The sequence below is a fragment of the Eptatretus burgeri genome, chromosome 3 (genome assembly GCF_056783735.1).
Source record: "Eptatretus burgeri isolate ZD-2024b chromosome 3, Ebu_testis_v1, whole genome shotgun sequence".
Taxonomy (NCBI): Eukaryota; Metazoa; Chordata; class Myxini; order Myxiniformes; family Myxinidae; genus Eptatretus; species Eptatretus burgeri.
In genome coordinates this window covers 37,320,565-37,346,338 of record NC_140963.1, presented here as the reverse complement: position 1 = coordinate 37,346,338, position 25,774 = coordinate 37,320,565, and the positions used below count along the sequence as shown (strand labels likewise).

At 41.3% G+C, this 25,774-nt stretch overlaps 1 protein-coding gene across 1 annotated transcript in view; it reads right to left on the bottom strand.

Moving 5' to 3' along the window:
• Window positions 1–1,013: 1,013 nt before the first annotated feature.
• Window positions 1,014–25,774, bottom strand: part of LOC147029698 (tomoregulin-1-like) — a 199,346-nt gene continuing 174,585 nt past the window's right edge. Inside the window, exon 10 of the mRNA XM_085872942.1 lies at window positions 1,014–1,215. The gene's annotated coding sequence lies outside the window, so the exon portion shown is untranslated. The remainder of the gene's footprint in view (window positions 1,216–25,774) is intronic.

The window sequence follows — 25,774 nt, the reverse complement described above, 5'->3', positions numbered from 1 at the left end:
TTTCGAACCTATATGCCATACGTACATGTACATTATTGCTCATATCTCAGAAACTGTTGGAGTGCCCATAACAAAATTTATGTGGAAGCTTCTCGACATCATAAGGTACCTCTGCGATGAATTTGAGGAAATTTGAAGGACACATTTTTTGGGGATTCACGATTGAAGTTTATATTTTGTGATAACTTTTTTGTGGTTGGAGGTAGGAAAATGTTGCCCAGACAAATTCATAGGGCATGAAAATACCTTTAAAATGACACCAAAACCAGCTCTCTAGGTGTTATACTTTTAGAGATATGGCCATTTGAATTCGCGACGTCGTGCTAATTAGTCCAAAGTTCGTTAGTCTGTATCTCACTAATTAAGAGGCTGTTAGCAAAAATATTCGAGTTCTTGCCGTTTTTCATGGGTCCCAATTGGTTCCCAAAATTTTACAAAAATCTGAGAGATGACGGCAGATTATTTGATGATTTGACATGGAATGACCCTTGCGGGAATCGAGGCGGGCATTAGCACAGAAAATTTATCGCTAACCTGATACATCACAATGACGTCATATTCATTTTTATGACGTCATCATTAAGAGGACGAGGATCTTAGCTCATTTGAGCTTGTTTTTTCCTAACTCCAAATGAGAATAAATCAAATAAAATGGAAACTAATAAATGGTCTTTTGGAGAAGCACAAAACGTAAGAGGTACGCATTTGCACATGCTCTGGGTGTTATGGTTCAAATGAACCATCGGCATCAGGATCTGAACAGTAGGCGGTGTTAGTACTCAGTTGGACCAACACCGGGCCCCCATTGTTGTGGTGTTGGTGTGTTAAATGGGTGTGGTTCTGGAAGTAGCGTCTGCATTCCACCACATGGTACATGCCGAGTGAATTCCACACAGCACATGCTACGGCTATACCATGGTTATGATTTACCATTTATGGTTATGACAACATACCAGAGATGTTTCAAATTATTAATAACCATCGATCATTTCAGGAGACTCGCCTGGTGTTGGCTTTGTGGTTAGGGTGGTGGCTTGGGATCCCAGCGTCCTGAGTTCAAGCCCCGTTGGCCGCTGAATTAAAATACACCAGGAGGTTAACTCAGCCTGTCATCCTTCCGAGGTTGGCAAAATGAGTACCAGTGTACTGGTAAGGGGGACACTGCATCAGCGGCACAGCCGCGTCCCAACCAATGATGCAACCAGCAGCCACAGGCTGCACGGAAGAGATAGAGAGAGAGATATATTTATTGAGATTTCAGTGGACTGCATAAACGATACAACTGGTTAACTGATCTATATCTGATAGCCCACAAATTAAGGAATCGATCACTGATAACTCATTAACCGACTGATATCTAACTGATAACACACAAGAAAATCTATACTCTACATTTATAACTGATAACATGTAAATCAACTGATTTATGACTGATAACACAAGGCCATAGATTAGATATATAACTGATAACCAATAAATGAATTGATTAATGACTGATAACACCTAAATTTACTAATTTTTAACTGACTAGCAGAGGGACCCGCACCTTGTGTGGAAGGAATTTAGTTTATGCGAGCAAATAAAACCCATCCCTTCGCTGATGGGGATATTGAGAGGGGAGGGGGGGACAGAGGAGGGAGGGAGAGTAAGGAGGGGTGGGGGAGCGAGGAAGGCGAGAGAGAAGGGAGGGGAAGGAGGGAAGGGAATGAGAAAGAGAGAGAGAGAGGAGGAGGAGGAGAAGAGAGGAGAGAGAGAAGGGGGAGTGAGGAGAAGGGCGAGGAAGGGGTGAAAGCAATGAAATGGGTGGTGGGGGGGGAGGGAGAGTGACGTATCACCACATGTCAATGTACATTCCAGGAGGTAGAGGATACAATAGTTGGGCAACTTCGCATAACAATTGTGCATTTTGTGGGGAAAGCACCAAATTTGGCACACTAGTAGCCAATCATATTATGAACAGATTTGGATATTGGGCCATCTCAAAAGTTTTGATGGCAGTGGAAAATTGCTGCCACAGCCATCAGTGGCTGAATTTGAGATGGCCCAATATCCAAATCTGTTCATAATATGATAGGCTACTAGTGTGCCAAATTTGGTGCTTTCCTCACAAAATGCACAATTGTTATGCTATATTTAGATAAGTTGCCACACTACAAGGAGGGGTGGAAGCAAAGAGGATGAGGGAGCAAGGAAAGAGAAGTGGGGAGCTGAATGGGGTATTCTGTACTTGTGTTTGGCAGTGGGACTTGAAGGGGGGAGTTCGACTTCCATTTTGGAAGGGACTTTCGGGGAAGCGGGAGGTGGAGGTGGGGGGATGTTCCTGTCTTCTGGCATTAGTACAGGTTTGAAGGACATGGGGTACGTTAAAACAGCACATTCAAACAGGATAGCAAAACCACCCATCACTTTCAAACAGCACATACCATTTTTAGCTAACCTGGACTCGAGTCAGGTGATCCTTTGTGATCAAGCAGTTTCCGTGAGTAAGCGAGTGAGTCAGTGAGTCAGTCATTCCGTGAACACTTCAGTCATTATCGCTTGAACCAAATACACGATTTTGATGAAACTTGGCCATGAGCTTCATATCTGATGCCTCATGAAGGTTTAATGACCACATCAAAAGCTGCGCTCATTATGTGGGGTGGGAGGGGGGAGGTTTGACCCCACCTGCAAAATTTGACCCCCCCCCCCCAACCACAATACAGATTTGTTCTTTTATCCAAAACTACACATATGATTTCATTGAAACTTGATCACAACCTTCATCACCAGTGATGCACCAAAGGGTATCGACCACATCAACATCTGTGCTCATTAAGGGGTTATATGGGTGTGGGGAGGGGTTGATTGTCCCCCAAAATAGGTATTTGCTCTCTTCTCTGAAACTACATAAACAATTTTAATGAAACTTGACCACAACCTTCATCACCCATGATGTACCAAATTTTATCGACTGCATGAAAATCTGCGCTCCTTAAAGGGGTTTATGGGGGGGGGGGTTGACCTCCCCCAAAAATATATGTATTTGCTCTCTTCTCCAAAACTACACACACGATTTTGATGAAACTTGACCACAACCTTAATCACCTGTAATATACCAAAGTGTATCAAAAACATCACAATCTGCGCTCATAAAGAGGATCTATGGGGAGTGAGAGTTGAACCTTCCCCAAATGGATATTTGGTCTCTTCTGCGAAAGCACACACGATTTTGATGAAACTTGACAACAACCTCCATCACCCGTGTTTACCGATTGCATAAAAATCTGTGCTCATTAACTGGGTCTTTGGGGAGGGTTTTGATCCCCCAAAATTGGTATTTGCTCTCTTCTCCAAAACTACACACACAATTTCAATCAAACTTGGCCACAACTTTCATCACCCGTGATGTACCAAAGTTTGTTCACAGCATTAAAAAATATTAGGGTCGACGAGGGTCTTCAGGGGGTTTGAGTGACTGTTGCTCCTGATCCAGGTGAGCTTCAGGACAGGTGGACCTATTTTTGAAGGAGAGAATTATAACATGGGCTTCCCTTGAGGAATGTGACTTGAACTGTGGCTGCCACCATGTTTACTTGCTCTGGAACTGGATCTCTCCGAGGGGGTCACACACTGCCTGTAGATGCCCGGAATGCCAATGAATGCATGAACCAAAAAACGAACACCCCTCCAGCAGCCGGACCCACCCAACCCCATAGTCCAATCCCCAAAACCTGGCTCAAGCCAAGAGACACTTGAGCCCATCACATTCCAGCTGCAATGCTTATATAAACGCCTGGAGATGCCAATGTTTTGTGCCTTTATTTCATTTCAACACACGTTTTACAACCATAATGTTATTATCTCCAGAATCTCTCAACCCGAGCCGAATCCCAAAATTCAAACCATGGAATCGAACCCAGCAGCAGCTCCGACTGCCAAAAATGTCTCCATCCGCCCAACTCGCATACTCCCCGACACTCCAGGCTCAAAACACAACAAAAACACCTCAACACAACATAACCACCTCCAAGCACAATACAACACAACACAACACAACCACCAATGGGAACTTATCACAACCACCCATTGTTTATCACTTCATTAAAGTTGGAAAAGGGATGAGAGAGGGAGGAGAGAGAAGAAGGAGGGGTGGGGGAGTCAGGAGAAATGAAGAGATTTAGGGAGGCGGAGGGGGGTTGGATGGATGGAGGGAAGGAAGAGATGGCTGGATGGATGGAAAGTGTGTTCACAGCAAGTTCTCCAGTTGTTCAGAAACACACGATACTCCAATCTCACAGAGTGAGCACGAGGTTTAAGGAATGAATGATGAATGAGTTTCCACATGGTGTTCCTTCGTCTGCCATTACATTCCCTGTAGCATCTACAATGAGTTTTGGTGTTGGAAACAACTCTCCCCTAATAACCTCCAAAGTACTCCACCAGGGGGTACTGCGTCTCCAAGCATCTCCATGCGGTGCACTACATGACCGCTCTGAGGTGAAGGGTACATTTTAAACTATTGTCAGATTTAACAAAGACAGTAGAACACACGTTTATATATGTACTTCATTTACATTATCACCTCACATCGTCTTGATTGTCAATTTTGTAATTTTATTTTCCAAAAAAAATACAACAGCCGTGATCCAAAAGCATTTACACCACCGTCTACTGTCTCGCCATGGCAAGCAAACATCAATTTGGTCTATCCATCCATCCATCCATCCATCCCTTCCATCTATCCCTTCTCTCCATCCATTCCTCCCCTCCACTCCTTCCCTCCACTCCTTACCTCCATACCTTCCCCCCATACCTTCCCTCCATACCTTCCCCCCATCCCTTCCCTCTATTCCTTCCTTCCATTCAACCGTTGATAAAGAACGGCAGGCTTGGCACTGCGGAACGCAACACAGGCAGGTGGTCGATCAATCTATTTTTGATTGTGTTGTGCAGATGGACAGTGTGGGTACTTTTGCCATGCATCACCATGGCTTGCAAACGAACATACAAGCAGCTTGTAGAGCTCTTGTCAAGTGGCTTAAGCATTCCAATGAAATGGTTTATCAGGAACGGCATGCTTGTCAAGCCGTTAGCGAGTGCCGATCGGTCATATTAAAAATCTCCTGGAAGGGAGAGGGATGGGGCGGGGTACACAGGGTAAGCAAGATAGACACGACAGGGACTTTCAGGAAGGAAAGTAGGGAATTTGAAGAAGGTGGGTTTGGGGTGGATTAGCGGGGGTAGGAAAGATCGAGGTTTTGGATGGGGGAAGATCGTAAGAGATGGTGAACAGCTGTTTTGAAGACCGGGAGGAAAGAGTGAGATTGAACAGAGTGTGGGAGTTTGTTCCAATGGCGGGGAAAAAGAGGAATGAAAGAGTGAAGGTGAACAGTGATTCTTGATTTTGGTAGTTTTACCAGAAGAGGGTTGCTGGCGGACCTTGAGTGCCCTGCAGAAGTATGGGGGGGGACAGGTCTCAGACAAAGCAGGGGGGTGGTGGGGCGAGGCCAGCGAGGAGACAGTAGAAGTCAGACAGACCAAGATCAAGAATCACTGCTCACATATAATGGTCCATATGGTGTAAGGTGTCTATAGGGTCTGCAGGTCTAAGGGGTCGAAATGGTATGAAAGCCTAAAGGCTCTAATGGATCCAAAGGGTCATAAGGGGTCTCAATGTCTAAAGGGTCTATTAAGTCTAAGGGGTCTAAAAGGTATGTTCCAATAGTAGTTAAGGTCCAAATGGTCAAATGCGTTTAAAGGGTCTATCGGGTCTAAATGTCTAGAGGGGTCTAAAGTATGTAAATGTCTAAAGGGTCTGAGAAGTCTTAAAGGGTCTTAAAATATTTAAGTGGCCTAAAGGGTTTAAATGTCAAAAGGGTCAAGGGGTCTAAGCAATGTAAAGGCTCTACACTCTTAAGGGTTAAAAGGTACTTTCAATGATACACAATTAATAGACCATCACAGTGCAACTGATGTTCAAACAGGGAGTCGAAAAGGTCTGGCAGTCTAAGAGGTCTTTAAAGGGTCTGTAGTGTCTTAAGGAGTTTAAAGGTCTGGAGTGGTCTAACAGGTCTAAAGGATGTAAATGTCGAAAGGGTTTAAAATGTCAAAAGGGTATTAAAAGGTTTAATGGGTTGAAGGGGTTTAAACTTCAAGGGTCTAAAGGGTCAAGAGGTCCAAGCAGTCCAAAGGGTGAAGGGGTCTAAGCAGGTTTAAAGGCATCAAAAGGTCTAAAATGTCCAAAGGGTCTTAAAGGATATTAAAAAGTATAAATGGGTCGAAAGGGTTTAAACTTAAAGGGTCTAAAGGTCTAAAAAGTCAAGTGGTCTAAGCAGTCAAACGGGTCAAGGGGTCTCTGCAGTCTTTCAGGCACATTCCAACAGGATGTAATTCATATATGTAGTCACGGTTGCAACTGACGTTCAAACAGTACGTAACTCAAACAGAATTTGGAAGAGCGCACACCTTCGCCAGTTTACGTTTTGTATCCAACTCATAGGCTGAATCTTCATCTGAACCGAAAACAAAATCGAATTGGCTTGTTGTTTTCACATCCTCAACACATCTAACAACTTTTGTCATAATCCATCCACAACTTTTTGAAATATCGTGCAATACTGTGTATAGTTTTTTGGCCCTATCTCTTTATTGTGAAGAACCACTTAAAAAAAAAACATAGTATCCAGATCTGGATCTTCACCAAAATCAAACCAATTTGTCTTTGTCACACACTCATCGTGTCCACCAAGTGTCGTCCGAATCCGTCCACAGCTTTTTGAGATCCTTGAGCGGGAGAGACGATGAGAGGATCCTGTTTGAACCACATGTTGTCTACGAGAGGGGAGGAAGTGAGTAATCCAAGAGTGGAGTTGGCCTTGGATTCCACAGGCAGACAGTTTGGAGAGTAAGGCAGGATGCCGGACTGTATCAAAAGCTCAAGATATGTCCAGAGAGAAGGTCCTGATCTCATGTCTGATATTGAGGGCCTCCACCATTGTTGTGAGAGTGGAAGCAGCATGTCCAAGGTAGAGTTACCAGGTCTGAATCCCAATTGATCATCTGAGATGAGGCTGTTGAAGAAAAAGAATCATTTTGTGTCAACTGTGGTGATGGATTCCATGACCTTATTGATGATTGGGAGTACAGTAAGCTAAATGGGCTGTAGTTAAGGGGATCCGTTTGTGCACCTTCTTTATGTAATGCTGTGACTGATTTCCAATTTCCCAGGTGGATAGGAGACCAGTCCTGAAGTGTAAAACAAACAAACAAACAAAAAAAGCAAAAAACCCCGCGAATACGCGAATGTCGAAACAAGTCACACTTTATGACCCACGAATAGGCGGGGTCCACCAATAGCGGGGTCTGACAGTATATGTTTATGTGGTGTGGGTCTAAAAGGTTCCATATGGTCGAAAGTGTATGTTCCAACATAAGCTAGGGTCGAAGGAGTCGAAAGGATGTAATCTCTAAAAGATGTAAATGTTGAAGTGGGCTAAAGGCATCTAAAGTGTCTAAAAAGGGTCTAAAAATGTCTAAGTAGTCTGAAGCTCTAAAGTCTAAATGGTCAAGGGTCCAAGAAGTCTAAAGAGGTCCAAAACAAGTCTAAAGGATCTGAAGGGTGTTAAGGTCTAAGGGCTCTATAGGGAGTCGAGGGACTTAAGGGATGCAAAGGTCAAAAGGGAATGTAGGGTCTAAAGGTTCTCAGGGTCTAAAAAGGGGCCTAAAGGTTATAAAAGGTCTTTCAGGTCTCAAGAGACCGACAGATATCAAGTGTCTAAAGGATGTAAATCTGCAATAGTGTAAATTCTTAAAGGGTCTTCAAAGGTGTAAGGGTCCCAGCAGTCTAAAGGGTCTAATTAAAGGTTTAAGAGGTACATTCCAATAGTACGTAATTAATAGACGTAGTCACAGTACAACTGACATTCGAACAGTGTAATTAAGGGACATATACAGTCGTCAAATGGGTCGACCAAGGCGAAGCTCACTGTGGTTTTCTTTTTTATACAGTACATACTGTACATACAATGCCTATAGAAAGTCTACACCCCCTTTCGAAATTTTAACCTTTTGTTGCCTTATTGTCTGGAATTAAATTGTATTAAATCAGACTTTTCCCACCTTTCTTTATACATCATAACCCACAACTTCCAAGTGAAAAACAGATTCTACAAATTACAGAAAATTAATTAAAAATACAAAACCAGAATATCTTGGTTGGATAAGTGTCCACCCCCCTGAGTTAATACTTGGTGGAAACACCTTTAACAGCAATTACAGCTGCGAGTCTGTTGGGATCGGTCTCTACCAACTTTGCACACCTTGATTGGGAAATATTTGCCCATTTTTCTGAATAAAACTGTTCAAACTCAGTCAAGTTGTGTCGGAAGCGTTGATGGACAGCAATCTTCAAGTAATGCCACATTTTTTTTGATTGGATTGAGGTTGGGGCTTTGACTGGGCCACTCAAGGACATTTATCTTTTTGTTCCTTAGCCACTCCAGTGTAGCTTTGACTGTGTACTTCGGGTCATTGTCATGCTAAAAGGTGAACTTCCATCCCAATTTCAGTTTTCTTGCAGAGGGCAGCAGGTGTTCCTCTTGGATTTTTTTCTGTATTTTACTCCATTCATTTTCCCTTCTATGCTGATGAGAAACATCCCCATAACCTGATGCTGCCACCACCATGCTTCACAGTAGGGATGGTGTTCTTTGGGTGATGTGCTGTGTTAGGTTTGTGCCAAATGTAATGTTTTTGCATTTTAGCCAAAAAGTTCCATCTTGGTTTCATCAGACCACAAAACTTTTTGCCACGTGGCATTAGAATCCCCAGAGTGGTTTTTTTCAAACCCCAAACGGGACTCAAGGTGGGGTTTTTTTGAGTAATGGCTTCCTTCTTCCCACCATACAGTGCAGGCCAGACTTGTGGAGTACTTGTGATATTGTTCTCACATGTACACAGTGACCAGTCTTTGTCATAAAAGCATGTACTGTAGCTCTTTCAAAGTTGTCATTGGCCTCTTGGTGGCCTCTCTGATCAGTCTGCTCTTTGCTTGGTCAGCCAAATTGGAGGGACGGCCTAATCTAGGCAAGGTCTTGGTGGTACCATACACCTTCCACTTCTTCATGATTGTCTTGACTGTGCTCAAAGGGATAGTCAAGGCTTTTGAAATATTTTTAAACCATCCCCTGATGTGTGCCTTTCCACAACTTTATCCCGGAGATATTTTGAAAGCTCCCGTGGGTCTCATTGCTGTGAAATGAACTACCCAGCAGAGGAAACCTACAGCAACAGCTGATCTTATTCTGAAATAATCAGAATAACTACAATTTAACACAGGTGGAGGCCAATTAACTTGGTGTGTGATCCAATAGATGTGGTTGTTCAACTAAAGGCCCGGTCACACCTTGACGTTTTAGCCAGCGATGGCAACGTATTAAAATGTATGTAAAACGCTGGCTTACGTTGAACTTTTGATGTTTTTTTTTAAAGATTCGGACGTATTCATAGCGACTTGGTCTTATGTATAACGCATTGGTAACGGACACAGAACATTTCGTTGTGTTATAGATAACTTATACCAACGAATGCTGAACCTGTTGTCGGCCTACACAACCGATGCCCAACGATAGTCTAACTTAGGCATAGCGCGTTGCATGCATCGCCGACGATGTCGTGACGTAGCCTATTAAAAGGCTGACGCACAACGATTCGAATCATAACTGCCGTAGAAATGGAAGTGACAACATCGCGGTCACACCTTGGCGATCTTGCCAGCGTATGCCGACCTAAGAAAAATGTGTCTAAAACGTTGGGGCTCGTCAAATACGGTATGAGTAAGTTTGGTATACGTGAGTAGAACGCTAAAGTACGCTATCATACGTCGTAGTAAGTAGAGTACGTCAAGAAATTTTAAACATGTTCAAAATTTTACGACGTACTCGGCGTATGACACACGTTCCGCATGCGATGGGGATAAGTTGTACACACGATATGCGGACGCTTACACACGTCCACAAAGGCTACTTATAAGCTACTCATAAGTCGAAACAGGTCGCGGTAATGTCTTTGTTACGCGAAACTTATTTCTAACTTATGTTTGATGTGCTTTGAACCAATTCTTTACGTAGTCCCAACACACATCGACGTATGTAGACGTATTCCAATGACGTCTTCCGGTCGACAAAAAAAAAAAAAAGAATGTGTTTCTAGCTTACAACTGCCATATAAAGACGTGTTCCCAGCGGTTTTGGGAATTGGTATATAAAAATGCTGCTCATAAAAGGGGAACCCAACAGTGTTTTCGAGTCCTTTTTGAGTCGATGTCCATGTCAGCAGTAACAGTATCAGTATCAGTATCAGTATTAGTGTTAGTGTTAGTAGTAGTTTGTTCATGTTGGCAGTAGTAGGTGAGTGTGAAGGGGAGGGTGTGGGTTATGATGGATCGTCCTTGCGTCCGCGTGTCCACGGGTAGGAGACATCTTTTCACCATTGTTCGAAGTTCTTCGTGGCTAATTTTTTATGGGCTTTTTCAACAATGAGCTATAGCTTGTTTTTACGATTTAGGTCTATTCGTAACGGGTTGGACAAATTCACAATGAACTAATAATGTGCATAGAGCGCTTCGATAACTTATAGATACGATATACCAACGAATAATTATCGTGAAGCCGGCGTTCACAAACTATGCCCAACGATAGCCTAACTTATCCATATCGTGCGGCAGTTTATCTTTGCCAGTGACGTAGGGTTTGCTATTCATAGGCTGCCACTCAACGATTTAAATGGCTGCATCTCCACTATTGAAAGTAGACGCTTGCGCTCAACAATTGGATTTTTTTTACACTCAACGACTTTTAAACGGTACCACTCAGCTATTTTCATTGTTTACAATGAACGATTTAAATTGCTGTCACTCGCCTTTGTTTTTTGACGCTGGGGTTTGGAAATTTTAATCGTTTCTATTGAACGTGCTAAATCGCTCAAACCCCACTATTGAAAGTAGACGCTTGCGCTCAACAATTGGATTTTTTTTACACTCAACGACTTTTAAACGGTACCACTCAGCTATTTTCATTGTTTACAATGAACGATTTAAATTGCTGTCACTCGCCTTTGTTTTTTGACGCTGGTGTTTTGAAATTTGAAGCGTTTCTTCTGAACGTGTTAAAACGCTCAAACTCGACTATTTTAAATAGACGCTGCCGATGGACAATTGGAATCATAGCCAAGCTAGACATCGAAGTGTGAACATCCTCGTCATGCCGAAGAAAAGTTTGAAGAATGCTGCAAATAAGTGTCCTGGCCGTGGCCGTGGACGCTGACGCAAGGACGATCCATTATACCGACGTCTTTCAGCCTATGAGTAACTTAAAAGTAACGTCTGTCGACGTGTGGCAACGATCGCGTAACGTGCCAACAACACGTTAATCATAGGTTAGAAATAAGTTTCGGGTACGCTAAACATTACCTCGGCGTGTCTCAACTTATGATTAACTTACAAGTAGCATGTGTTGACGTCTGTCAACGATCACAGACCTTGCATACAACTTGTGGCCAGCGTCGCGGAACGTGTGAGTCATACGCCGGCATACGTCGTGAAATTTCAAGCATGAAAAAATTTGAGGACAACCAAAAAGTACAACGTTTAAAGCCAGCGTACAACGACGTATGGCAGTGTTTTTCAGCGTGCTCTCAATATTATCAAAACTTACCCATAACGTATTCAACGTGTGCCAGCGTTTTAGAAAAAAAATTCAAAAATCGGCATACGTTGGCTAAAACGTCAAGGTGTGACCGGGCCTTAAGGTTGGAGCAGGAAGAGGATGACAGACACTTAACAAACCAAGATATTCTAGTTTTGTATTTTTAATTAATATTCTGAAATTTGTAGAATTTGTTTTTCACTTGGAAGTTGTGGGTTACGATGTGTAAATAAAGGTAGAATAAGTCTGATTTATTGAAATTAAATTCCAGGTTATAAGGCAACAAAAGGTGAAAATTTTGAAACGGGGTGTAGGCTTTCTATATTCGCACTGTCCATAACAAATAAAACTGTAGATTTATAGCCGATAATCCATAAAAGAACACATTTATAACCGATACCATGCAAACTTATTGATTTATCTCTACTATAAAAGTGAATTTGTATATTTATTACTTGCAAAATCGAAGATTTTTCAAGTATATCAGTTCGTCGATTTTGTTGTCTGTCTGTCTGTTTAATGCCTGCAGGTTACAATTTTAAACCGATCTTCACGAAATATCACCACTTAGTAGAGTTTGTCATAAGCAAAATTTCTATTGTTTTTGAGGTCAAAAGGTCAAAAGGTCAACATAGGCCCAAGGTCAACAACTTCGGTTAGATTTCTAAAATCCTCAATTTTCATCCCATTGACTTGAAATTTGAAGAGGATTTTCATATCAGGTCACTGAATTCAACCACCAATTATTTTTGAGGTCAACATAGGCCAAAAGGTTGCCATAGGCCGAATTTCTCAAATTGTCAATTTTCGTCTAATTGACTTGAAATTTGAAGAGGATTTCTATTTCAGGTCACTGAATTTAACAAACCAATTAATTTTGAGGTTAACATCGACCAAGAGGTCAACTTAGGCCCAAGGTCAACAACGAAGGTGGTATTTCTACAATCCTCAATTTTCATCTCATTGACTTGAAATTTGAAGAGGATTTTCATATCAGATAACTGAATTCAACCGCCAATTATTTTTGAGCTTAACATCGGCCAAAAGGTCGCCATAGGCCGAATTTCTAATATTGTCAATTTTCATCGAATTGACTTGAAATTTGAAGAGTAGTTGCATATTTGGTCATTGAATTCAACCACCAGTTATTTTTGAGGTCAAATTTGTTTTCTGGATTTTGCAAGTATCATGCTCTGCACAACATCTTTTTCTTGTTTGTTTGTTTGTTTACTCCACATTTTTACCTGTAGCTTTGTCGATGGATTTAATCCAAGGATGACTTGTTGCATTTCACAAATATCCTGCTTTATTTGCCCAAGGAAATCTTCCATTTGTTTGGAAGTCAGTGAACACCACTTTCATTAGCCAATTTCTTATCCTTTTCTCCTTCTTCCTCTTCTTCTTCTTCTTGGCCACAATTAGTCCCACAATCTTGCTGGGTTGGGGGGAAGTTTGGCTCAAGTCTATCACGAATCAGCTGGCCAAGCCTGAAGTTCAACTAAGGTTAGGGCAGGAATTTATAATTTGGCCAGGGTGCCGGAAATAGATTCCCTACTGTTCGTGAAGAACACCGTGGGATTTTTAACATCCACCAACTAATGCTGGCGGACGGGAAGGCCGTTTGACGTCCATCAAAGGGATGGCACACTCAATGATGGATCACCTTGCCTGTGAAACAGTTTGATGACAGTTATTAGCTGGGTATAACTGGGTCGAGATTCAAACCCAGGCAAGGCAGCTTAGAAGTGAGTATGCGTACCGCATACCTCTAGGCCATACTTTCAGCCCCATTTCACCATGCATAGGGATATTCTGTGTTCTGCTTCACTGATATCCCTTCCTGACTACTTTCTCGACCATTTCAGATCCTTACCTTAGTGATGCAATCACTGTTTTCATTCAAGCCAGAGCTTTGAGACAGCCATCGTAGGTACTGGGATGCTCCTGGCTTCACACATTGCTCTGCGATAAGCTTCTGTTGCTTGATGAGATGTAACATCTTCTAAGCGACTGTTCTTTGGTATACAGGTCACTTTAACATTGTCTTCATCCTTTGGACTGATATCAGCAGCCATTGCACTGTACCAGCTGGATGGGACAATCGTTGACCTTGCTGGGACAGGCCTTGCTCAGTGAAAATGTTCCTTTGAAAAAAAGAATCAGTAAATTAATGTTCCAAGGCTTTGGTGGAGTAGTGGTCAGAGCATCTGCTCTGAGTCTGGTCGGTTGGTGTGAACCCCGGCCGAGTTATACCAAACACTTTTAAAATGGTACGTGCTGCTTGCTTGTTTGACACTCAGCATTTATAGTGGATGGAGTACACACATTGATGCCTCACCTGCATGTGAAACACTGAGATGATAGTTTATTGCTGGACCAAGATTCAATCCTAGGCTGGACAGCTTAGAGGTGACTATGCATACCTCTAGATCTAGATTCTAGACCATCCTGCCACCCATTTTCATCAGCCAAACTTGCTGCTTATACAGTGCACGGTACTAGCAAAAAAAATCACTTCTGCTTCGCTGTGAAGCTCAGTTGTTTGCTTTGGTTTTTAACTCCTCTTTAAATTGAGTGAACTGAAACATTTTGAAAATTTCAAATTATTCTCATTCAGATTTAATCACCATTGTGCATCTTGTTAAGTTGTTTAAACTTTCTTTATTGGTTTTTCATCAGTCACAATGATTTGTGAGAACAGAGTCAGAATGATTAGTTACATAACTTATCTGTCTGCATAAAGTGCTGTTTAAATTACTAACACGTCATTATCAGCATTTTGTCTGACGTTTGAATTATTGAAATTGATATTTCAATTTGATATAGATATAGCTATTGAAATTGATATAGCTGACTTCACCTTCATCAACCATCCTTGTTGCTTATATCTGGATATAACGTGAGCAAAATTACTTCCGCTTTGCTGCAATGCTCCAAGTTGGATTCTTGGGTTTTAACCTCCGTTTAAAATTAGTGAAATGGAACATTTTGAAAATTTCGAACTACTGTATTCTCACTCAGATTTGAATATCATCATAATGTTATTTAAACTTTCTTAATATTTGAGAAGGAGATGATTTGTAATTCCGGCAGTCACCAGGGGCGCTATATGATACACATTTACATCGAGAGAATTGTGGTCTTCCCCCAAACTTGAACCCACTTTCCCAGATATGCCACTCTGACAGAAACCATACTTGGATACCCTTAGGGAACTCACAAATTTTAGTTGGAATTGGTTCATTCGTGTTTTCGTTTTTTAAGCATTATAAATAAACGAATAAACAGATAAACAAACAAATTCACTTTTACGGCATAAATTTGTTTTTTTATATATGCTTCAAAAACTAAAAAAAAAAAAATTATCATCAAAGGGGAGGGCAAAGGAGAGGGGGTGAGGGGTGGGAGGGGGAGAAAAGAGAAAGAGAAGGGATAGTGGAGGTGGGTAGGGGACAAATTTGTTTTTCACTCATGACTTGGCTACGCTACCCTGAGCACACATGCAAAATTTGACCGAAATTTACTAAGCGACCATGACTTAGAAAAGAAACTTTGATGGGCAAGTCCAAGAGAAGGTCCCCTCAGATGTCAGAATTTCATATTCATGCCACAGCTCTAATTTCAATGAGATTTTCATGTCTGAATGTGAAATTGGCCTCCAAAGTCAGTTGCCAACTGGGAATCCTCCATTGTGCAAAGTCCTTCCTCGGCCCACCCGAGCTCCTGACCACATACAAAGCTTCTGTCTGCAGCCTGATGGAGTACTACTCTCCCTTCTGGGTTGGTGCTTCTGCCTTCCACCTTTCTCGGCTTCATGTTGTGTAAACCAAGGCATTTCGGATCATTGGTACCTCCTGCGATGAGGCTGAGACTTTGGGTCTCTCACTCTCTCACTGCAGGCAAGTTGGTGGTCTTTCTGTCTTCTACTGCCTCCTTCCTGGTCTCACCCCCCCCCCCCCCGCATAGCGCTCAAGGTCCACCAACAACCTCCTTCTGGTAAAACTACCAAGATCACGAATCGCTGCTCACCTTCACTCTTTCATTCCTCTTTTTTCCCCACCTTTGGAATAAAGTCCTACACTCTCTTCTATCCCATTCTTCCTGACAGGCCTTCAAAACAGCTGTCCACCACCACCTCTTATCTTCTCCCATCCAAAACTATGATCTTTTCTGCCCCTGTTAATCCACCCCAAACCCACCTCCTTCAAATTCCCTGCTTTCTTTCCTGAAAGTCCCTGTAATGTCCATCTTGTATTCCCCGTGTTTCTCGCCCCATCCCTCTCCCTTCCACAGATCTCCTAATGTCTCTGTTCCCCACTGTTTTGTCCTTCCATCTCCCACCCCTCTTGTCTCCTGCCCCCCCCCCCTTGTTGTGCGTTGTTTGTTAGCTCTTATACGAGCCTCGACAATGTATACAATTTTTTTTTAATTTTTATTAATACTTTAAGGAAAATGGTAAAGTCATCGGTTTAAGGTGTGAAATCACGAAGGTAATTTACATCTATGCAAATGCGCTGTTACGTACGGGACAATTTGGAATAGTGACGTGGGAAACTAAACCAAACTTTACAACAATGTTTTTACATGGATATGAATACTCTACCATGGCCTTTAATACACAAGAAAAAAATTGTTCACTTCATTAATTATGTAAATTAGGCCTCTTCTTAAAAGTGATGTCCCATACCTAACAATTTTACATATAATAGATTTTTTCGCATTACACTCAAAGGTCTGAAATTTTTTTAATGCCATTTTCAGAAGTTCTAATCCATCATGTATTTATCATATATCCTGTATTTCTAGCTTAAAATATAACTAGACAATTAGTTCACAAGTAATTTTAAAATGTTACGTATGGGACAATACTGTTATATATGGGACATCGCTTGCAAAGTCTGTGGGAAAGATTACTTCAACATCGCCAACACTTGACCACTACTTTGTCCAGCAGAAATTTTGGGCATTCATGTATTCTCATGAGACCTGTCCTGCACACATGCCTCAGTTTAAGGCAGACTAAACAATTTGGGATCATTCCATTTGCAAGGAGAGGTGTAACCTCCTGTTGAAGAAGATATGACTTTTTGTTTATCATTATTTCAGGCACCTCTAAGTTTCTGATTTTTTTCTATGAAACATACTGGAATATGTATTTCCCTTTTAGACAAAATTAATACCTTCTTGTATTCTCTTGTGTTGGTGGAAGTGGTCCATATTATAACTACGTTGCCAGGTTTGATATTTTCAGTTGAGTTGATAAATGTTTACATCTACATATAATTACTTCTATTGAATGTACAAAAGCCCTGAGGTCCTGAGACAAATCAAAACAAAAACCTATATTAGCATTAAAAAAAAATAATGACCAACAAATTACTCTATGCAAATTCTTTTGTTTATTTTTATTCCTTGGACACACACTAAAACATCTGTCCTATGTGTCCTGTCCGGGTTTAATAATGTTATATAGTACATTTTTGTGCATGTCCGCAAAAAAGTTGTGCATTTCATTTTCTTCAGAAGTACTTGCAAACTATGGTTAATATGATTCTAATTTAAAATCATTTTGCATTTTTAATACGTAATAATCAGATGATCAGTTTGTTTCACATCCTACTACACGAATTGCTGTTTCTAATTGTTAATTGTTGGATCTTTGTGTCAAAATATGCTCAAGCCTGTTGCTTGTGTTATGAAAAGCAATTTACACCAATAATGTCAAGCCAATGGAGAATTTTTTTCCCAAACGTAACATGTCCCATACATATTTCGCCCTTCGTTAACACTAATTAATCTATCTTGACTGCTGTGTATTTTTACTGTAAGAGAATTTGTGGTTAGTTACGCAAGTGTTTCAACTTTCTCCATAATGAAAATTCTGGTGAATGATAAAATACTTTCAGAGAACTTTGAACTTGAACATATTTCTTTGAAAAATTGTTTCTTGTGGTCCCATACGTAACGCACCATGTTTTCTTTAATTACATAATTATCCCAAGGATGAATGACATATAAGTTATTGTGGCTATTCTCCTTGCAGATAGCCAACATTAGAATATAAATCACTGAAATCAATGACTATCTTAATTGATTTTCAAAGGGTTAAACTTTCTGAATATCCCGTATGTAATGTACGCAACGCAACAGACTTGCCCAACGACGCAAGTCAACACTTCCACCCAATCTGCTTCTTGTCTCTACTCAGTATGTGAGCATTGCTATCAATGCGTCTGTGTTTGTCTGTTTGTCGGCAGAATCTTCTTTTTCTTTAACGGCCACAATTTTTGCCACATTTTTATGGGGTTGGCCGGGGGAAGCTTTGGTCCAAATATTTCACGTACCAGCTGGCCAAGTCTGACGTTCGACTAAGGTTAGGGCAGGAATTTGGAATTTGGTCATGATGCTGGCGATAGTTCATCTCCTCTTTGTGAAGCACAATGTGGGATCTTTATCATCCGCCAACTAACGCCGGCAGATGGGACTCTCGGTTTTACATCCATCTGAGGGACGGCACACTCAGTGATGAATCACCCTGCCCATGAAACACTGGGATGACAGTTTACAGCTGGGCCAAAATTTAAACCCAGGCTAGACAGTTTGGAGGGGAGTGTAATAACCTCAAAGCAATTCTACCAGGCCCTGTTTGACATCAGAATAACAAGACAACTGGAATCACCAGGTTTAACACAGAGCTTCATGTCCACACAGGTAATTATCTAAAACTTATCAGCCGGCCTATGGCCACAGCATGAGTAAATATAGTCCTGCACGAAATTTCATTCAAAATTTTACCTTCAGACCTCAACGTTGACCTTGGTCAAGACATTTACAATATGAAGCTTTGTGCTAAATTTTGCATTTTTAGCTGCCCTTGTCTTCCAATTATTCTGCTGACAAACAAACAAACAGGTGGGATAAGCTCATTATTTGCATGCTCGGCCTTCAGCTGCGGTGTAACTATAGATTTATAACCCATAACACACAAAACTATCGATTTGTAACTCAGAATAAACAGCGCTAGTGTTATAACTGATAAAGCCAGAGCATTATTCTTGAAAGCAAACAAAATTATGGATTTATAACCGATTGCATTCAGAATTATAGATTTATAACTGATAACAAAACTAAATATTTATAATCGATGAACAAAACAATAGATATATAACTAATATCAAACAAAATTTAAGATTTATAACCGATAACAATCAAGAGTATAGATTTATAAACGATGAACAAAACTAAAGATTTATAACTGATAAACAAAACTATAGATGTATAATGGAAAAAAACATAGATTTATAACTGATGATAAACAATACTATAGATTTATGACTGATAAACAAAAGTATAGATTTATAACCGATAACACAAAACTTTGGATTTATAACCGATAAACAAACAAAATATGGACTTATAATCAATAACACTGCTGTTTATGATGATGTTTTTATAACATTATGATGATGCTCAAATTAACTGATTTGTAATTGTTAACACAAAGCCAGAGATTTATAATCGATAACACGTAAATCAACTGAATTATAACCGTTAACACGAAACTATAGGCTATTGATCAATAATTTACTGACCATTTGCTATCTTCAAAGAGGTCCACAAATTCCTTAGGGTTGCACAAACACCTACGGACGGACATATAATTTGAAGTCACGTTAACAATAAATAAATCCAACTGGAGAAAAGGTTTGGTGAATAAACAGCTATTTTTGCAGTTTTCCATTACTTAAAGGACAGACAATAGCAGGCCAAATTCGTCGGAATAGTAGAATCTTGGACCAGAAATCAGACTTCTCAAACACACAGCTGGGTTGCTTGCCTAACAAAATACCTGGCCGAGACATATCAGGCCGTTTATCACTGAGGGCTTTCTCCCGTGGGCTGTTATTGGGAGCTTGGAGACGGGAAACTGGGGTTTGAGGCATTGTTCAAAACAATGCCACGCTGTTGGTTATTTTTCCTCTTGAAAGGCCTACTTCCCGTTGGGGGCAGGATCCATCTCAGTGACCGGGGCACACAGGGGACTCGTTGTTTGTTTACCTTATAGTTTTACCAGTTCCTTGGACGTGGTTGTGGAACCGACACTTGCTCAACACAATGGTGCTGAAAGGGCATGCATTCGAAAATGTACTTTCTTTCCTATTGTTGCTGTGACTACATGGAAGCTATGTTGAATACACAGTTCCTTGAAGTGTCACCTATAATATTAAGTGACGTGTAGTCGTCAGTGTGTTTATAACTCCATTTTGAAGAGACGCTTCACACCAAAATGAACAGGGAGTGAAGGGTGATTTTGTTGTTTTTTTGACAAGTTTTCACAAGTTAGGTCACATACATATACTGGTATAATATATATTCTGATTATTCTGATGTACCATACTCTGTAACAGAGAGTCCTGACTGCGAAAGCAGTTTCTTGATAAGGGTTATACTGGGTGGTTTGCCATTGGCTTTCCATCAGTAGTCAGGGCAGGAATTTGTAATTTGTTCAGGGTGCAGGCAATGTCCCACCAACTCTTTGTGAAGGACACTGTGGGATCCCTAAGGTCCACCAACTAATTCTAGCATACGGGACTCGCAGGTAACGTCCATCCGAGGGATGACACACACATTGATGAATCACCCTGCCTGTGAAACACCAGGATGACAGTTTATAGCTGGGCCAAGATTCAAACCCAGTCTTGACAGCTGAGAGGAAAGTGTGTGTACCTCTAGGACCGAGACCATCATGACAGATGTGTAATATATACGTGTATATATATGTATATGTATATGTATATATATATATTATATAAATTTAACATAAATATTTGAAGCATTGAATATACTTACTGTGAGATTATATGTTTGCACTTGTTTCACAAGTATGGTAAGGTGAAATTGACATGAGTAAATGTGTTATGTCGACATGTGGGATGATGAGATGAGAACGGGTAATGCTGGCAGAGCAATTTCCTCCCGCGCAAAGTCAAGGTTGGTCAGGCAATGGGCAGCAGGAAAGCTCTAATTAAGATGTGCCCTTCACAATGTGGATATATAAGAGTCTCCATTGCCAAATTAAATAACCTTGGAAACCATGGGGAGCTTTAACACTGCGAGTTTATATTATGTATGACAAATGCCGGCATGATATTTTTTTCTGGAATGGTTCTGCTCTCGTTTTGTTTAAACACCCAGATACCCCAAATGACACAGTTGCTCGGACATGTTGTACGTGTCAAATAGCTAAAATCATTTTGTGACTGGCAAATCATGCTGCTGTAGCTCCATGTCAATGCAAAAGGTATTTGCAAGTCATGAAGGTTGCTGAGAAGTTTGCAAGTTTGCAAATGCCTGAAGTTCAGTTTGGGGTCTGACCGAAGGCGATACACTAGTGCGGGTGGGCTGCACTGCAAGGAAAACACCTTATCTGAATTCAGTGAAGATAAACAGTCTGTAATCCTCTCGGATTGCATGAAATTAAATGTATTGACAAATGCACTGCTGTGTTTTGAAATGTTTTTGAATTGGAACTTTTTCTGAATCTCTATTCCAGCTCATAATGACCATGCATCTGATAAAGGATGGAACATCGGTACACAGTGTGAAATCCGGGCTGTTCGATTCTGATATGAACAGTGATGGAAAATGTTTTTCACACATTAGTGAATTTTAAAAATGCAATAAACTTGCACTAAACTTGAAAGAGGGAAATTTCAACATTGATAATTGGCTGTGTAATTATACACCTTGGTTTGGACAAAGTTGGTCATTAACCTACAGCAACCTTCCCCAACAATGAAGTGCAATTTTACTCCGTGTTATGGGACGACAACACGAGACCATACTTGAACCCACGACGACTGCAGAATTACATCGTCACAGTCCTGCTTGCAATGATCTCTGGTACGTGCGAGATAAGGAAGTTACTGAAGGACTTTTGCTACCTTTGAGCATTCTCAAACCAGCATTCAAAATTAATCCTTATTATATCATCTTAGTGAAATAGTAATGTGGATAAGGATTGTTACAACTGTATAAGAGCTGTATTTCTTCTTCTTCCTCTCTCTCATTTCCCTTTATATAAGATGAGACCTAATTGTACGAAGCTGCTGCTGCCCACATTTTGTACAACACTCCTCCAATGCCCTCTATCCCAAGCCAATTATTTCCAATCTCTCACCACCCCCATCTTACTTACATCCCTCCTCACACAATTTTCCCATCTCAGACGAGATGTACCTATTTTCCTCCTACCTTGCTCCCTCAACCCATCTGCTTTATTTGTTATTCTTTTTCTGTCCATCTGCACCAGGCGCCCAGCCCACCTCAGCCGGCTCTTTTGAAACCTCTCTGTCTCGCTCATCCTCACATTGATTGCCTCCCTCAGTTCCTCCATCGTTCTTCTGTCCACTCCTTCACTCTTGCTGTCCTCCTGACCCATTTGTTTTCCTTGACATGCAGACTCTGTTGTTGTTCTCTGTAAGTGCCACAATCTTCAGACTGTAAAGGTAGGGCGGCATTACACAAGACAGCAGAACTTTCCCTTTCGATTCCTTGATATTTTCCTGTCCACTAGGAGTCCCTCCCCACACATGCACCAACCTATATCCTCCTCCACACCACCATGCTTGGTCACCGTTCCACTTACATACTCAAATCTGCTTTCCTGCCAGATGTTCTTTCCCTCTAAACTGATGCTCAGTTCCTTTCTCTGCTTTCCGACCCACATTACCTCAGTCTTCTCCAGGCTCATCCTTAATCCATGACTCTTGAGAGCATCCTTCCACTCCCCCATTTCATGCCTGCTGTCCACCGCAATAACCAGATTGTCTGCATATACAGGATTATTGGTTCACGAGCGCCAGCCAGAGTGACCACTATATTCGTTATGTCTGTGTGTCTGTCTGTCTGTTGGATAGTCGATCTCGTCTACCCTTATTATCAGTATTTCCGTCGATATGTTTGTCTGTCTGTCTGTCTGTATGTATGTCTGTTCGGTCCAGTGCTCCGTTAATACAATGGCGATTTCGATGAAACTTGGTTGGTAGGTTCATACCATGACCTAGTTGTGTGCAAATGAGAACCGTTGCTATGGACCCATCCGTTGCCTAGCAACGGACCTTTGAAATTTTCAAAAAAATCTCAAATTTTTTTTTTTTTTTGAAAATCAAAAATCGGGCCACGAGCGACTGTGGGCAGTACATTCAGCCATATTGTCAAAAATTTCCAGCCGGATCCTATGAAAACTGTCGGAGAAGATAGAGTTTGAATGAACCCTGGTCGAAAACAATAAAAAAACGAAGTTCGTTATATCTCAGAGACTATGAGTCAGATATACATGAAACTGGTATGGTCGGTTCATGGTATGTCCTAGTTATGTGTGAGAAAGAACCGTTGCTATGGACGCTTTTGTTGGCTAGTAACGGCTGAAAAATGACTAAATTCGACTTGATCGACTACCCATCTCTGCCTACCGGCTTGTCTGTTTGTGTGTCTGTCTGTCCAGAGCATAACTCCGTGGACTTTGAACCGATCTTGATGAAACTTGGTTATGTGTTCGATATCAATATCCAGTTGTGTTTTTCTGGATGAGGGCATGCTACGCCGATTGTGGGCGGAGCCACACCCAAAAATAGCCATTTTTAGGGGGTAGTCGGATTTAAAATCTTCTCCGAAGGAATTGACTGAATGGAATGGGTTCTTCGGTATTTGAACAGCAAAATGAATTATCTAAAACTTGTCGTTGTCCGATTTTTCATTTTCATCCCAAGGTCAAGGTCACAAGTTCAAAAACTTAAAAAATTGCAAATTTTGACATAAAAATCATACGACCGCCCAAACTTTGAGAGCTAGGATGACAATATTTTTTATGCATAATCTTGAGGTCATTCCCCACCTAAAGTCTTGAAACCATTTTGCTCTATCTCGAACACCTTGGCCGTGGCGCCCCCTTCAAGTTTCTTTTTACGCTGATTTCATCAAAGTATGGATAATCCGAGGAGTGCGAAATGCCATATTGCCTATATGACGTTATATTGTTCCTGGAATGTTCCAGAGGAAGTTTTGCACCAAAGGTCATAATCCTTGACCTTTGACCTTTAAAGGCCACAAAGGTAAAATTTTCAAAGTTGTGGGAATCAAACCGGGTTTTCGACCTTCCTCGACGAACTAACTCCATTAAGCTATAGCACGTATCCTGTTTCCTTATTTTAATGTCCACAACATTGTTTTGTGACCTTTAAAGGTTATGCAAAGGTCAAATTTTTTAAGTTGTTGAATGAAACCGGGTTTTCGACATTTTGCAGCGAATAACCTGTCACTCGTACCACATCATGTTGATCATTTTTATAACTTAGTCAAACATTATCACCTTGTCTCATTGTTGACTTCTGAAACAACTGACATCGTCAAATAGCGCTCATGAACCATCGTCGTCTTCAGACTTGTCTTTCTCAGAATGCCTCGCTTGCTGGCCATCCTGCTCACCACTGACATCCCCATCATCAACAAATAGTGGATTGAGTGAACTTCCCTGCCTCAATCCGATGTTAATGCTGAACTCTCCTGACAACCTGTGATCACCTGAAACTCTTCCCTTCGTTCCATCATACATACCTTCCACTAAGCTATCTTCTGCTTCCGACACTCTCATCAATCTCCGCGTTGCCATCACCATACCTCTTGGGACAGTGTCAGAAACCTTCTCAGGGTCCATAAACCCGAATACCATTCCTCTTTGCATCTCCAACTTTCTCAGTCGAAACATCGCACTCGTCATCCCTCTACCCTTTCTAAACCCGTGCTGAATAAAACATTAGACTAGAAGGGGAGAAGGAGTTGAGGGGTTGAAAGAGATGAGGATGAACATCAGGAAGTTACACACATGTGATCCAGCAAATGAGCATAAACATTCCTACCTGCTGACTCATCCCATTCACCTGTATCTGTCTACCTCAAAGTATTTGTCCATTTCCTTCTTGAACTTATCAGCAATCCTTACTTTGGCTGGGCCCCCTGACAAAGTATTTCACATACCAACGACTCGACTTCAAAAAAAGGATTCTTGTCTCATTAAGGTTTGACCTCAGTTTTTCATTATCTTCATTCCTTGCCCCCTCATACTATCCACTCTCTCTGCATGGCTTTTTCGCAAGCCAGGATTATTACTACCAAAGCAGTCTCATGGCAAGGATTACATTGAGTGGTTTGCCGTTGCCTTCTGAGCAGAAGTCATGGCAGGTATTTGTTTTTTGTTCAGTGTCATCAATAACTCATCAACTTTTCACCAAAGACACCTGGGATGTTTAGCATCCACCAGCTAATGCTAGTTGATGGGACACCAGCTTAACATCCATCCAATGGACAGCACACGTTGCAGTGCTCGTATAGCCTTCCTGCGAAGTACCAATCTGACAGCTTATAGTCAGACCAGGAATCAAACCCAGATGAACAGCTCAAAGGCAATTGTGCTACCATACCACCATCATGTGCACCACTCCTCTTTACTATCTTAAATACATTTATCATATGCCGAGTTAATTTTTATTTTGAAATGTAAATGGCCCTTTTCTTTCTTAGTCCTTCCTTGTCATGGAGGCCTGACAGCCCTGGAAACCACTACAGTTGCCTGACAAACAATACTACAGCGGTTTTTCACGGACATATGCTGGTGATGTCACCACCTGTTGGTCCACCATTTTGTACGAGCTTATCCATGACTGTAAACAATCTGGATGTGGATTGGGATCACTCAAAATGTCTGGAGAAATGCTATAATGGAGTGATGGCATCTGAATGTATTCTATGTTTGTGTATGTATGTATCATCGACTCCGCCGAGAGGATTTGACCGAAAAAACTTAAACTTTCAGGGATTAATGAGGGCAACCTTAAGTCATGCCTGTGCAAGTTTCGTTTGATTCCATCAAGTGAAATTTTTTTTTGCCCATCTCGGCATTTCCTTTCTTTGGAGGGAGGGAGGTGTTCCATCCGGGGGGGGGGGATGATGGAGTCCCATCACAGCACTTGTTCTACATGCCAATAAGCAGAATGCATGTTTATCTTTCATATGCGGAACTTTTTATTTTCCAG